Source organism: Siphateles boraxobius, unplaced genomic scaffold (assembly GCF_051911475.1).
Source record: "Siphateles boraxobius isolate OS27281-9 unplaced genomic scaffold, OSU_SipBor_1 53, whole genome shotgun sequence".
Taxonomy (NCBI): Eukaryota; Metazoa; Chordata; class Actinopteri; order Cypriniformes; family Leuciscidae; genus Siphateles; species Siphateles boraxobius.
The window spans coordinates 8,372,125-8,386,857 of NW_027509175.1; the positions used below are offsets into that span (position 1 = coordinate 8,372,125).

The window sequence follows — 14,733 nt, forward strand, 5'->3', positions numbered from 1 at the left end:
AAAGTGATAAGATAAAATAAAATTCTGCATCAAAATTTATAGACAAGACAAGTAGTTTGTTTAGGCATGGTTTGTAAGGAATTACAAACCTGCGCACATATATTCAAACGCACATAACTATAGAATCAATTCTTAATGCGCATGTGAACGCCATCAGCGTCTATCACAGGTTCACGTTTAAAGTCTGTTTAGAGAGAACGGTGTCGTCTTAGCGGCCCCTAATTTAATAACGATCATGGTCAATGATCATTTAGACGGAAGTGAATCAGTCAAAACTAACTTTAGCTGGAAAAAACATTTTTCAAGAACCACTATAAAACCAAACCAATCTCTGTTACCTTAAATGATATGTTTATCTCTGTAAAGCTGCTTTGAAACAATCTACATTGTTAAAAGCGCTATATAAATTAGGATGACTTGACTTGACTCGAGGGCCCATTGAGCTTGGGGCGGATTCAGTCTCTTTGCTTCTCTGAGGTATTCCAAGTTGCGATGATCGTTGATGACGTGAAACTGATGATTTGCTCCCTCCAGCCAGTGCCTCCACTCCTCCAAAGCCAACTTGATGGCGAGCAGCTCACGATTGCCGATATCGTAATTCCGCCCTGCCGGGGACAGCTTCTTTGAGAAGAAGGTACATGGATGGAGCCTGGGAGGATCACCCTGCCGCTGTGAGAGTACCGCTCCAACCCCGGTTGAGGATGCGTCCACCTCGACGACAAAGGGAATCTCGGGATCCGGATGAACCAGGATTGGAGCGGTTTGAAAGGCTTTTTTGAGGTGCTGAAAGGTTTGAGTGGCTTCTGGGGAGAAGGACAGAGACTTGGGCCGGCCCTGGAGTGAAGAACTGAGGGGAGCACTGAAGTGACTGTAGTTCTTGATGAATCTCCGATAGAAGTTAGCGAATCCTAGAAACCGCTGCAGATCCTTCACCGTCGAAGGAAGGGGCCAGTTCTGGATAGCTTCCACCTTCCTCTGGTCCATCTGCACTCCGAACTGATCGATGACATAGCCCAGGAACTGGACTGAGGCGGTGTGAAACTCGCACTTCTCCAGTTTGAGGTACAGTTGGTGGGCTCTTAGTTTCTCCAGGACCAGAGAGACGTGACATTGATGTTCAGATAGAGAAGATGAGTAGATGAGAATATCGTCTATGTAGACGACCACGAACCTGTTGAGTTACTCTCTGAAGACCTTGTTCATGTACCCCTGGAAGACGGCTGGAGCGTTAGACAGTCCGAAGGGCATAACCCGGTATTCATAATGACCGGAGGGCGTGATGAAAGCCATCTTCCATCGCCTCGACGAATTCGGATCAGGTTGTATGCACTGCGTAAATCGAGTTTAGAGAAGATGCGGGCTCCACGGGCTCCAGAGCTGCTGGGACCAGAGGAAGGGGATAGCTGAACTTGACAGTTTGAGAGTTGAGGGGACGGTAATCTATGCACTGCCTCAAGCCTCCGTTCTTTTTGGCCACGAAGAAGAAGCTGGAACCGGCAGGGGACATGGATGGTCGAATGTATTCTTGCTTGAGGGCTTCCTTCACATACTCCTCCATGGCCTTCTGCTCCAGGATGGACAAAGGGTAGACACGACCTTTAGACAGAGTGGCTCCAGGTAGCAGGTTGATAGCGAAGTCCCATGGCCGATGAGGTGGTAGTTTGGTTGCCAGTTGTTTGCTGAACACATCCTGAAATGCCCTGTACTCTGCGGGAATCTCCACCTTGTGTTGGATCTCTGGAGTCTCAACAGAAGTGGAACAAACAGGAAACTCGGGGCTTCCCTCTGAAGATGAAGAACTCTGATGAAATCTTTTTACCGTCTATATGCAGGAAGGGAAGCGGTTCTCACCCCAACGAAGGACCTCCCCGGACGTCCAGTCGATGGTGGGTTGGTGCTGGACCATCCAAGGGCTTCCCAGGATGAGCTCAGCAGTGGACTCCTGCAGCACCATGAAGGAGATCTCCTCCGTGTGAAGGCAGCCAACGCAGAGCTTCAGTGTAGGGCTGACATAGCGAATTCGACCTCGACCCAGCGGTTTACCTTGAATGGTTTGGACTTGAAGATCTTGGAGATTTCGTTGTTTACGGATGTTCAGTTTCTGGAGGAGTTGCGTGGATATGAAGTTCCCCGCGGAACCAATGTCGAGGAGGGCTTGTGCTGAGACACATACATGAGAGGTTAATAGGTAGACAGTAGTACGATTCAGAGGTGCTATCTTGGGAGGAATCTGAATAGTGCTTACCGCTGGGCGTTGAGGTCGAACAGGGTAGGAGCTGATGAGATGTTTATCACCCCCACAGTACAAGCAGAGGTGATGTTGAATGCGACGCTGCCGCTCAGAAGACGAAAGATGAGTGGAGTCTACTTGCATAGGCTCGGGTGCTGGAGGAGCGCATGATGGAGCCGGGGGCGGAGGACAGAGCGGAAGCAGGGTTATTGCTGGCAGACACATGTTGGGACACCCGAATGGTTCTCTGAATAAGACTTTCTATTCCAATGGAATTTTCAAACACCATGATCAGCTGGCGGATGTCGGGGTTGAGACCATGACCGAAAGCTGTTATCAGAGCGGTTTCATTCCAGCCGCTCGATGCCGCCAATGTACGAAACTGGAGTGCATAACTGGTTACTGAGGACGCTCCTTGACGGAGATTGAACAGCTGATCGTACACGGAGAGATCGGATGCTGTCTGACCAAACACTTCCTTGAAATGCTGCACAAAGTTCGATAGAGATTTCACTACAGGAGAATTAGAATTCCACAAAGACTGGGCCCATTGGAGCGCTCGACCGGATAACAGGGAGATAATAAAGACCACACGGGCTGAATCGTTCGAAAACTGGTGAGCTTGCATCTGGAAGTAAAGGGAGGTTTGAAGGAGGAAACCGCTGCAGTCCTCCGCCTCTCCGGTGAATGTCGCTGGTCGGGCCGTGGGACTCGCAGAGGCAGCTGACGAAGCAGCGGATGTTTGCGGAAGTAAGTGTTGGCGTGCCGAGTGGATGATATCTTCGGAGACGGCGGGTGGATCGGTAGGTGGTGAAGAAAGTAGCGTTTGGCGAACTGCCTGGACGAGTTCAGCAAAAAAGGATCGCGAGATGGATTCTCCACGGGCTCCGCTGAATTCTGCATGCTTGGTCTGGTCTTCTGTCACGGATGGAACAGGAGTCAGACTGTTGGTAAGTGAAGAGGTTTTATTTCACAGGTTTTGCAGAAGCAGACAGAGATATGGTGAGTATGAAGACAGATGATACTTTGTATGGTAACTTAGCTGAGGAATTAACTAGAGTCTCTTTTGCAGATGCAGGCAAAGGATCCCAGTAACGGATGCAGACGGAAGGCAGAAGACTGATGATGAAGGCTGAAGGCAAGGCTTGTGTAATGTCCAAGAAGGAAGGCAGGTAAGTAGCGGGTAAGTATTGCAGGAGAGTCTGTGGGTCATGTGTAGACAAGACCAGACAATGAGTGTGTGAAAGGGAGCTGAATATAAAGGGAGGTGTAATGATGATGTGCAGGTGATGGTTATCAGTATTCAGGTGATAGTGAACGAGAGGGAGAAGTGAGTGGATGAGTGGGAGGAGTGAGTGAAGCTGGTGGAATCCTGAAAGTATTATAGTGTTGTGATGCCTGATGAGGGTTCAGATCTATTCTCCTGCCATATTCACTGACCCAACACACACAAAATAAAATTAATAAAATTATTATTTTGGTAACTGTAATTGTATTATTTTTACAGAATGTACGTAATTATTTTTAAGACAGATTTTGAGCCATTATAATTTTGAATCCAAGACATTAACTTCCCCTCCCCTCGCAAAAACATATCTTGTTTTCTCTGATGATGTGTGAGCAGGCGTGAGGTCGGGACAATAATCTCTTTCCTCCAGCAACCTGTCACTCACATGAGACTGCAGCAATTAACAAATGACAATGATCCACTCAATTCCTGATGAACAAAATCAAGTCCAGCCTTCCGTTTTTCTCATTTTATAAGTCACTTTTACTGATAAAATAACAATAGGGATGAAAAGATGATCACAATTTCTGTTTCTTGGTAACATTAAATGTATATTTATTTTATTTATTATTTAATGTTTATTTATTTTAAAACTGTTAAAAATATTAATTCTTAATATACATTTTTCACATATAATTGTCATTTTTTTCATCAAATGTACATCGGGGAAAAACAGTTTACAAAGAAAAATTGCAATAACAGGAATAATTATAATTTGTAATAATTATACAGGAAAGTTCAAGACTCCATTAGTTCATAAACACCTTTTCTTGGAAAATGATGTCAATTTCATCCCATTCATAGGCTACCAAGACTATTATTAAACAAGTCACTTTTGCAATTTCAACAAAAACTCATCTATGTTAGCCATCTATGTCTATGGCATCTATGATAATTTCACCTATCTAACAGGTTTTAAGAAGTTGACAAGCAGAATTTGCAACTAAATACAGAAAAACAGAAAACCAAATGTTTAAGAATGAAATGTCTGAGAATCTTACCTTTGAATTGCTTCTTATTTACAGACAAATGACGATGCTGTGAAGCAACTCTTGAAGAAACTCTCCGGTGACATCCAGACTTTAAACCTCAGTGGCTGCTACTGGTTGGCTGGCTCTACGGTGGATCAGATCACCCGCTGTAAAGGTCTAGTCAGCCTGGACCTTTCAGGCTGCCGTTTGACGTCAATCCGGCTTTCGCATCTGCTGACCTCTCTTCGTTCTCTGTGCTCGCTGGCATTAGATGTGGGGCCGGGGTTTGACCTCCAGCAGCTGAGTGCAGAGGGTAAGTTAGCTTTGGCACGCCTGCAGGAGCTCAAGCAGACATTGTTGACTCCCTCTTATGGGGTGGTGCCATGCTGCAGTGCCCTACTACGCCTTCACCTCTATCTGGAGGCCAGCGAGGGCTGGAGGGAAGCAGGCGGGTGTGCGCAGCTGATGGTGGGCCAGAGCAGCGTCCCGCACTATCAGAACCTGCGCTGGTTCTCCGCATGCCTCGCACCTGGTGAAGTCAATCGTACTCTGTTGGCGCTCTACTTGGCTGTTTTCAGTATGAGAGTGCCTGACGGTCTTACAGGACTGGTACTCTCTGTGCCAGGACACGCACCGCCAAGGCCGGTTGCAATGATGGCGCTAATGGAGAGCATGGCGTAAACAGTGGGAAATAGCGTTAGCGCGCTCCAGCTTCCACGTACATGGTTGGATGGTGCTATTCTAGGGCGAGTTCTAACGCATGGGTGCCCCATTTACCTGAATGTCTCGCACTGTTCATCTCCAGGGTTTAACCCTCTACATGTCCTCCTTAGTGCGGGTCGTGACCTCACAGCCCTACAGAGTCTCAACCTGCGTGGCTGTGGCCGAGGACCTCTCGCCGAGAGCTGTGGAAAGAGTGAGGAGGAGATGGACACGGAGAGCATCAAAGCACTTACTGAATGTTGCCCGCATCTTATTCACCTTAATTTATCCGCCACGCACTACCACCATGCTTTTCCCACTGGGAAAGATGGACACTTGTGTGGCGCTTTAGGACGTCTTGCCTCCTTGTGCTCGCTGGCACTTCCGGTTTGTGCCTTGGTGCAATCTTCTCCAACACCTGTGAACATTCAGGACTCCAACTCAGACCTCACACCAAGGTCACTACTTCTCGGCCTTAAAAAGAGCTGCCGTGTCGGTGTGCCCACATATTGACCCTCAACAGGGGTCATCGAGGGTCAGGGCGAAGAGCAGCAGGACAGAGGCTTCTGCATTCAGCCGCTGCTTCAAGGTTGCCCGCATCTAGTGGATCTGGAGCTGATTGGCGCAGGCTTTTCCTCTGCCATGCCACGGAATGAGCTTGTAATCCGCAAGGACCCCGTCGCATGCCCCTGGTCCTGCAATGTCAGAGACAGTGAGTTAGCTGCTTTAGGAGGGATGAAAAATTTGCGCAAACTCACCCTTGCTCACTTACCGAGAGTCCTGAAGGGGACAGGATTGATCGAGCTGCTTAAGGGGTGCAAGGACCTTCATTCGTTATCGCTGGCAAATCTCAGATCATTAAAGACCATGAATTACACGCAGGCCCTGCTGGAGGCTTTTTCCTACTGCACACAACTCAGGGATTTAAGGTGAACGCACACGTCACCAAACACTCCATATGCTTACAATTAAGCAAACACTCTAAATGTAAACTTGTCATAGCAAAAATAAAATAACATTTCACCAGCCATGCCACAAACTTTTAAATATTACAAATACAGCTCACCAGTAGGGGGCAGCATCATACTGACAGGATTGCTATACATCCTGTATGTTTAAATTGTATTTTGTATTATTTCCTTAAAATAAGTGTATTTGGGGCAAACTGTGCAGTTAGATGAATCTGGCTCATTAATCATACAAAAAATTTGAATTATGTTTTGATCTATACTAAGTATTAAGATAAATGGTGCATACATTTAAAAATGATTAAATAAATAGTGATAGTAGAAGGTTAATTCATTTCATATGATGACACACTATGATATCTTAAGCCCTTTTCAGATGTTAATTGTTTCTCATGGGGACATAGGCTGATTTAAACCCTTACAAGAGTTAATCTGTGGTTTATTGCTGTCTGAATCCAGAATGTCTGTTTTTTTTTTCTACCATCTACTATTTAAAATATATTTTGACCAAGTTGCCAGGTCTAATGTTTACCTTAGGTAAATGATTTATGTTTTGGTCGAATTTGAAAAGATCATGAGAACAACCTAAAAAACTTCTGCGGTTATGACACTTGCACCATTATATTTTAGAGAGTATCTTAGCTAAACGGCAGGTCTCACAATAATATCGTCCAAAAATTATTTTGTTTCTCATAATTTTATTTTGGTGTGAATGAAAAAATAATGGCTCAATAAGGTTAAAGTAAAAAGTGACACGCAACAGTCACATAGCTTTTTTTTAGTAGACCATGAATCGTCTTGATCGCAGTTGCATTCATAAAATGGAATGTAATATTATTTTATAAGAGATGTTAAAGGTGTAGTGTGTGATTTTAAGCGACATAGCGGTAAGGCTGCGAGTTGCACTGAGGGCATAGTCCCACTGCTCACCCCTCCCTTTCGAAGAAGCTACGGTGCCTGAAACTGGACAAACATATCGTCGTCTGAGACAGCAGAGAATAGCCAGAGTAAGCCAAGAGTGTGTAACATTGTCACTGTTTCTGTACCACAGTCAATTATAAACCACATCATGGATAAAGTTAAGAAAGCCATAGTCAGGTGAGGATCAAGGGTCTTAATATATAATATAATAATAGTAATCAGCTGATTGTCTCACAAACGTAACCAGCACATTTCCCCCCACATAGCAAACCCATAATACAGCGAGGGAGAAGAACCACATGAAACTATGCAACTATATATTGTTTCTAACAAGAAAGTAAAAGTTTAGCTGGCTCAATATGAGCTGTTACTGTGGCTGAGCTGGTTAAAGCGTAAAGCCATGTTTAAACTCGATGCGTCCGCATGAGCCCAAAGGTGCGCGCGGCAAAAATGGCAAGATTGTACAGCGCGTGCGCCTCCGCATCCCCTAGACACCATATACTACACACAATAGGCTTTTTTTCTCTGATTTTGAAAACTCTTCGCGATCGACTTAAAATGCTTCCAAGATCGACGGGTTGGTGATTCCTGTAACGTTACTGTTTTACGGTCAATGACAAGAGCACTAATCAGCTGTCTCCCGAACGTAACCAGCACATTTATCCCCACATAGCAAAGTCATAACAGAGCGAGGGAGAAGAACTAAGTTACATGAAACAATCCAACTACATATTTTACACCACTGACAAGGGAAAAGTCACTACTCACGGTGTTTATGGCTAGCTTCTAGCTTTCTGCTGCTTCTCTTTCAAGGTTGTGACGAAACGCGCTCTGTAGCGCTGTTTGTTCGCTGTCGGCTATGGTAGAAACATGACGTCACAATATGTCGACCTTCATAGAAGGGGATTCCCGCGGTTATGTAGATATAAATGTCTCATTGTAAGGTAATAAAAGTATTAAGTTTTATTAAGGAAGTTCTTTATACACCACTGAAAACATAGTTATGGGTGTCATATTGCATTTCTGTTAATAGATACTCAAATTTTTTACACATTGCACCTTTAAAATGCATTATTTTCTATTCCTAAAAATTATCGCTTAACTGGCTTGTAACTCTTTCCGCATTTGCCATTGGTGAGTTTTAAATTGGACCCTGGCTAGAATGAGAACTAGGATTACTTAATCAATTATTAATATAATTTTTAGCAGAATATTTTATCCCTATAACTTGCATTTATTCACTGTCTGTATGTGTAAAACTGCAGGCTGGAGCAGCCCTACTTTAATGCAAACACCACATTTTTTGAAGAGCTCAGTCAGTGTCAGCAGCTGCGGCGTGTTTGTCTGGTTTCCCGACATGGGACCTTCCAGCCCGCCGCTGTGACGGCCTTCATGCAGAGCTGCAATGATGTCATCATGTGCCACATGTTCATGGGAGGTACTCTGGTGGCATGTAAAACACTGCAGATAACCCTGCTGGAAAGGTTAGTGTTTTTAAGAATTCCTAATATAAAGACTTAATGCCTGAATAGTTTCCAGACAGCAACATAGTGTCGGCCCAGATTTGGCCTGCATCTGGTGCTCGTTGAATCCACATTTACAAGATGTGGGCCGGATCTTGGCTGACACTATGTTGCTGTCTGGGTTGTTGTACATGAATTAACCTGGTGTACATCAAATATTCACCTGTTCGTTCTTTTCCCCCTTGCAGTTTTTCTTTTTTTTTTTCGTTTTTCATTTGCTCTTAGTGTGGTGATTTACCCTTTACTGCACGAGGACCTGGCCCATGTGATCAGAGTGTAGGATTACAAATTTATTTAAATGTTTAATTTAGATTTCCAATACAATAGTGTTTTATATTGAGAAAGTTTAGAAATGATGAGACCAGGAAATCTCTGCAAACGGTAGGGGTTCCCAGCGGGATATTCCTGACTGTCCCATCTCAGTACTAGAAGGCTAGGCTTTTCCTGTTCTTGTTGTTTATCGGGTGAAGAGTCATGCTGAGCAAGTTTGAACACCTGTTATTTTATTATTGAGTCCATTTGTCTCATCTCAGTACGAGAAGTATATGCCTTTCCTGTTCTCATGTCTCAGCTAATTTTCATGCTTTGTTCATCACAATGTAATCCCTCCCCCTTGAAATGTATATATGAACCCAATGTATACTGCCTTAGTTAGACTAGACTTGACTTGGGTACGAAGCAGACTACAAGCAAAAAAAGAATCCTGCTTAAATAAGTCTCCTGGTTTTCGCTTCTGAGTTTTTATACACTGAAGAAGGAAGAAGTTTACAACAGATGGTGCCTGTGACCCGGATGGAGAAACTGAAACTCAACAAAGAATGAACTTTTGAAACTTCAAAGCTCAAAGATCTCAACAAAGATCTGACTTTCCAGTTCCAGACTGAATCTTTTGAATCCAGAAAGATCTCAACAAAGCTGCCTGAGTTCGCGAACTGAATATCAACAAAGATCTCAACAAAGCTAACTGAGTTCCAGAACCAAGCTCAACAAAGATCTCTGACTGAGTTTCCAGACGGAATTTTTCCATACAACAAAAATTTGGTGAGTTTCACTCCATTCAAAGAACCGTTGAAAAACCAGCAAAAAATTATCCTCTGTGCCATCAGAGAAGTAGTTAACAGACAGCTGTAGGGTTTGTTAACTAAAGTTATCCTCTAAAGTTGCTTTAGAGATGAAATGTATCCTCTGTTTTTCAGGCAGGGAAGATTAACATACATGTTAATATTGTTTTACCCTCTGCTTTGCCAGGGAAGTGTTTTATCCTCTATAAAATTAGGGAAGATTAGCATCAAGTGCTAATATATTGTACCCCCTGTTTTCAGGCAGGGAAGGTTAACATTACGTGTTAATATTGGTGAACCTCTGTTCAAACAGGGATGTGTTTATCCTCTAAAAGTTAGGAAGGTGAAAGATCCTTTGCATTTCCTTTTCAGAGAAGATTAGTGTAAAGTGCTAATATTTTGTGTGTTACCCTTTGCTCTGGGCAAGGAAGGTTAACTGTGTTATCGAGTGTAGCCTCTTTTGATCAGAGAAGATTTAGTGTTTTTGTTTGTTTTATCCTCTGCTTTGCCAGGGAAGTGGCAAATGTTTTTTTTCAGGCAGGGAAGATTTTAGCATAAATTGCTAGTAATTTGTGTATCCTTTGCTTTAGGCAGAGAAGGTTAGCATTAACAACAGTAATCTGTGTACCCTTCTGTGGATCAGAGAACTTTTAGTGTTTGTTTGTGTGGTAACAAAGAAATCCACAAAATGATTAAGAAAAGTGGTAGACTAATCTCCACAGCTAAAAAAAGTGGTCTTGCTAATCCTTTGTGGTCAGATAGCGAATTTAAAACACTGTTAGGAGAACAGATGGATCTAATATTCACTGAAAAAGTTAGACAAGAACTAACACAGAAATATGAGATTCATCCAGATAAGATTTGGTCTATTGAAGAATGCAAGAAGGTGTTAGGTGCATGTATCAGAAAGAAAAGCATGAAAGGCACAATCTGTTGCCATAGGGAATTTAGCTTATCCATTGCACAAGAACAATCTAGGTGTATAGCTAAATTAAAAGAACAGAACAAACAAATGCACACTAAGGTGGGCCATAACAAGGCCTCAACCAAATGTGACTCAGAAGACCAACATTCAGATGAAACTTATCCTGACTTAAAAGCATTCTTTGAAACAGATGTAGACATCCCATCAGTAACTGATAAGCCTGTAGATTCAGTAAAGGTTTGTGTTGCAAGAAGATCTCAGGGAATTGAGGGAACTGAAAGTGTTCCTCCCAACTCTTCTGTTGTCCAAAACCAAACTGTTGCCAAAGCACTCGGACCTAGAGACATAGAAAGACTATCCCAAAGCTTACCTTCAGTACGCACTGATGTTTCTGAATTTAGAAGGGCATTGATCAGTAAAATGCGTCTTTACGACATGTCGTTGGCAGAAGTCACACAGCTGATGTCACAAATTCTAACTGAATCTGAATTCAACAGTTTTGAGTCTGCTGTTACTTCTGAACTACAACATGCCAGAAAAGATGAATTGAGAGAGGGAGTTCTGAAAGCCTTGAAGAACATTGTTGGACCTGAAATTGACTGGTCGAAGATCACTAGTTGTTTACAGAAGAAGGGTGAAACTGTTAGTGAGTACACTCAAAGATTTTGCCAGTCAGCAGCAGCATACAGTGGTATAGCTGACACTTCAGAGAAGGTGCTAGAAGATAATGGTCCCCTAGTTCGCACATGGTTTGATGGTCTGTTGTCAGAACATAGAAAAGCATTGCCATTCTTAGACTTAACATGGTCCACTAGAACCATACAAAACAACTTAGACAGTTTGGCTGCATGGGAAAGAGACTCTGATGTCAAGGAAAGAGTAAAAATTGCAGTAGCATCCTTTAAGGTCAACACAGAGAATCAACAGAAACGCATATGTCCTAAGAGAGAGGGCAGTAGTTGTTATTATTGTGGTAAACATGGACATTGGGGAAAAGAGTGTAGGAAAAACAAAAATAACTTTAAACAAGTTAACAATGTTACTCAGCTCCTACTCAGTCTGCTTGCTACTCTGAAGCAGCCCCTCCCCTCATCATTAAACTGGGGCAGCTGGTTGACGTGTTAACCATTTGGGCTGTGAGTGCTTAATTTCCCCACTAACTTGCAACAGAGATAAAAGACTTCTGTTTTTGTTTAATAGAACAAAAGGAAAGTGACTATCTCACCCTTCCTTTGGGGAACACTGGTTAAGTAAACTCACAGCCTTAAATGTTATGCTACAGCATAGGCCCTTTATCAGTAATGGTGTTAGGTCAGACTGTAAATGTAAAATGCCTTCATGCAGTGTCCACACCTGATGAATGAAACAAAAGAAACTTCTGTCACCTCCTCCCATTGGGGAAATTGGTTAAGTACCCCCACAGCCCCGAACATTGTTTTACAGCGTGCACCAGTCAAGAACCCATCCTCATGTATGATGTCTGCAATGACTGAATTTTTGTTAGAGGATGAAGGAGAAATGACACACGATTGTGTTACGCTTACATATACACCTATGAGTGAAGTAAAAGAAACTCCCACAGAGAATTCAGAATTCAGCTCAAGTAATTGAAGGTAACAGATGAGCAGGTTATGCAGTAACGTCCACCACGGAAGTGTTAGCTTCAGGACGTCTTCCAGATCATTTTTCAGCTCAAGCTGCAGAACTAGTAGCTCTAACAAGAGCATGCACGCTAGCTTCAGGATCGGTTGCTAATATCTACACAGATTCCAGATATGCTTTTGGGGTAATTCATGATTTTGGTGTCATTTGGCAAACCAGGCAGTTTCTAACTTCTGCAGGATCCCCCATTAAGCATGCTGAATTAGTGAAAGATCTAATGTTTTCCATGAAACTTCCAAAGAAATTAGTAGTGATCAAAGTGAAAGCACATCTCACAACTAATACTAAGGAAGCTACAGGTAATGCTCTTGCTCATATGGCAGCTAAACAGGCTTGTTTCTATGAAACTGTACAAGTGTGTTCAGGTAGTGCAGCACAGAAGAAAATGATGCCTCCTGAATCAATAATTGATCTGTACAAAGACGTTTCCTCCATTAGAACCAAAGTGACATGGACCACATCAAGTGATGTTGATTACAGCATCTGCAGTATTGGGTCAGGGAAGGAAAACCTGTACACACTCATTGTACACACTGTAAGGTTGTTCCCCCACCAACAGGGATAGGTTAGGACACGGAACCAGTGAGGAGCCCCGGGAAGAACCGAACGCAACAGGCTTGGGGGGTTAACCCTGGGGTGAAGACTTCCCTCATAGGCCCTATCCTAGTCCATCCTTACCTCACTGTTCCTTAGGTGTCAAAGGAATTAAGAAATAGGGAAAGATGGAACGACAATAGCAGACCCAGAAAAACTTTACAACCCTAGTGTTTGAACAAATACTGCTCTACTGCTTAGCAGACTCGGAAAAGTTTACAACCCTAGTGTTTGAACAAATACTGCTCTCCTGTCTTTTGTTTTCTTTCTTACTCTGTGCAGATACCACTGATGACTTCCCGAGATCCATACGCACTGACCTCGTCATCTGCGTATGAAGCCACAAGAAAACCTCAAGAAACAACTTGACCCACTTCCGAGCCAACTATCACAAAAGGATAAAGAAAAGAAAAAGAAAAAAATACACAACGCAGAGACTCACATACTAAACCTTCAGTCATCCATTAACATGATCAAGATTGTCGTACCAGTAACATGACAGACACTCTCGCTTCGCACAAGATAATGATCTTACAGAACAGAGTGGCCTTGGATTCAACACAAGGAGGAGCCTGCACCATCATCGGACCTGAGTGCTGCACCAGGTTAATGGATCCAACAGAGAACTTGAACAAAATCCAACAAGACATTCTTGATCCTTCAGCAAAATTACACCAGATGACTGAAGATAAATCTTCATGGCTCGGAAACTTGTTAGGTAAACTGTGGATATGAATAAAGGAAATAGCAATTCTGCTGTTATTTCTTCTACTAGCGTACCATCTATGCGTCCACAGTATCAAGTGTTTCATTCAACAAATGACTCACGCCCCTCACAAAGAAATGACAGTTCCAAACAGAAAAGACTATTACCCTTAAGAACTTCACGGACCCTAAATTTGCATGTTTGTTTCTGTGTCAGCATGCAATTGCAGAAACAGCAACACAGAAGCCTGTGTCTGTAACAATCACAAGTTACAAGAATTAACTTTTAAGTGTCTAAATTTGTATTTTGTGAGAGTTATTTAGAACTCTCAAAGGGGGAAATGTAGGATTACAATTTTATTTAAATGTTAAATTTAGATTTCCAATACAATAGTATTTTATATTGAGAAAGTTTAGAAATGATGAGACCAGGAAATCTCTGCAAACGGTAGGGGTTCCCAGCGGGATATTCCTGACTGTCCCATCTCAGTACTAGAAGGCTAGGCTTTTCCTGTTCTTGTTGTTTACCGGGTGAAGAGTCATGCTGAGCAAGTTTGAACACCTGTTATTTTATTACTGAGACCATTTGTCTCATCTTAGTACGAGAAGTCTATGCCTTTCCTGTTCTCATGTCTCAGCTCATTTACATGCTTTGTTCATCACAATGTGATCCCTCCCCCTTGAAATGTATATATGAACTCAATGTATACTGCCTTAGTTAGACTAGACTTGACTTGACTTGGGTACGAAGCAGACTACAAGCAAATAAAGAATCCTGCTTAAATAAATCTCCTGGTTTTCGCTTCTGAGTTTTTCTACACTGAAGAAGGAAGAAGTTTACAACAAGAGGAATGCCACTTTGCCACCTGGACGAGATCACACTTTTCAAAAGCCGCGTCGCTGAAGAGCCTGTGAAACAGCAACTGTGACTGGAGCAATATAATAAAACAAAGCTTGTGGGGGATTAACATGGGTAATGCTTGACCCCTGCTATTTTGTGAGAGAGAAAGGATGCATTGTAGGGACTCTCCTTTGAAAAGAAAAATATTTCCAATCTGGAAATATTTCCAGGAAAGCATTTGTTTTGACTTGAGAGATCATTGAGCTAAGAGGTCAATCACAACTTTAAATAAGGTCATAATTTTCCAATTAAGAGCTGCTATTAACAAACTCCTTAACAGGT

The 14,733-nt window shown here is 42.8% G+C and overlaps 1 pseudogene across 1 annotated transcript; it reads left to right on the forward strand.

Moving 5' to 3' along the window:
- Positions 1 to 2,917: 2,917 nt before the first annotated feature.
- LOC143713991 (F-box/LRR-repeat protein 18-like) lies at positions 2,918 to 8,555 on the forward strand (annotated as a pseudogene). The gene is made up of 3 exons (XR_013195371.1): positions 2,918 to 2,980; positions 4,544 to 6,120; positions 8,346 to 8,555. The product of XR_013195371.1 is annotated as an F-box/LRR-repeat protein 18-like (transcript).
- The last annotated feature ends 6,178 nt before the right edge of the window (positions 8,556 to 14,733 follow it).